This window comes from Morone saxatilis, unplaced genomic scaffold (assembly GCF_004916995.1).
Source record: "Morone saxatilis isolate NCDOM2014 unplaced genomic scaffold, NCSU_SB_2.0 Contig14, whole genome shotgun sequence".
Lineage (NCBI taxonomy): Eukaryota > Metazoa > Chordata > Actinopteri > Moronidae > Morone > Morone saxatilis.
This window is the reverse complement of record NW_023339696.1, coordinates 6,962,334-6,963,261: the sequence shown is the minus strand read 5'-3', so window position 1 is coordinate 6,963,261 and position 928 is coordinate 6,962,334. Positions and strand designations below refer to the sequence as shown.

General features: G+C 35.8%; 1 protein-coding gene across 1 annotated transcript in view; it reads right to left on the bottom strand.

Moving 5' to 3' along the window:
* Positions 1-562, bottom strand: part of rpusd1 (RNA pseudouridine synthase domain containing 1) — a 3,441-nt gene extending 2,879 nt beyond the window's left edge. The window contains exon 1 of the mRNA XM_035655766.1: positions 459-562. The gene's annotated coding sequence lies outside the window, so the exon portion shown is untranslated. The remainder of the gene's footprint in view (positions 1-458) is intronic.
* Positions 563-928: the final 366 nt, after the last annotated feature.

Here is a 928-nt window from a genome sequence, read left to right as displayed (position 1 = left end):
TAATCCAGCTGTTAGTGGAGAACAAACTACAATATTGCCCTCTGACATGTGGAATAAAGAAGCATAAAATGGAAACACTCCATTAAAGTTAAAGTACCTATATGTGTACACATGTTAAGCTCTGTGAGAGGAACAGGTATGTGTGGAACAGATGTTATCTTGTCTCTAATAAAGAAGTGCGGTTTGCCACATTAGGGTAATTGACAATGCACAAATGCCCTGTAGTGACACTACCCCAGATAATGGTACTTTAATATATAAATATAAATAGTCAGGGAGACTTTTTGCTCATGTAACAGCAAATGATGCACTGGTAAGCACGTTAGCATGGTTGGTGTGCAGTATGCTAACATGATGAGATAACCAGTTACCTGTCTGTCTGTCTGTCTGTCTGCGACTGTCTGCTTAACTACTAACAACTAGCCAAGGCAGATGTGTGGTATATTGTTTGGACATACCGAAAGTAAGCGTGGATCTGTGTGGGAAGAAAGATGTAAACAAATCCACAAGTGCTATAGACAGAGCAGCCTCTCCTTCTTCTTCTTTGTTTGTTATCACCGGTGTGAAAGGCGTACAGCGCCATCTACTGTACTGACCCCTGTAACAGCACTCTGTGTCCTAACCATTCACAGTATAACTGGGGTCTATTTGTGCTGAGTACAACGAGGATTTTAAGGTTTTTTTCTTTTCTTTTACTATAGAAAATCATATCTTTAATATTTCAGCAAACCTCCTCAGCTCTTCTACATGTTTTATATATATATATATATATATATATATATAAATAATTGCAACATGTTTATATATATATATATATAAACATGTTGCAATTATTTATTACTGACCGATATTGCAATTGTGTTTGATGATTCAGGATTTGTGGAAATTTTCATTTTTGCATTACAATTTTAATTTCGATGATTTCAAT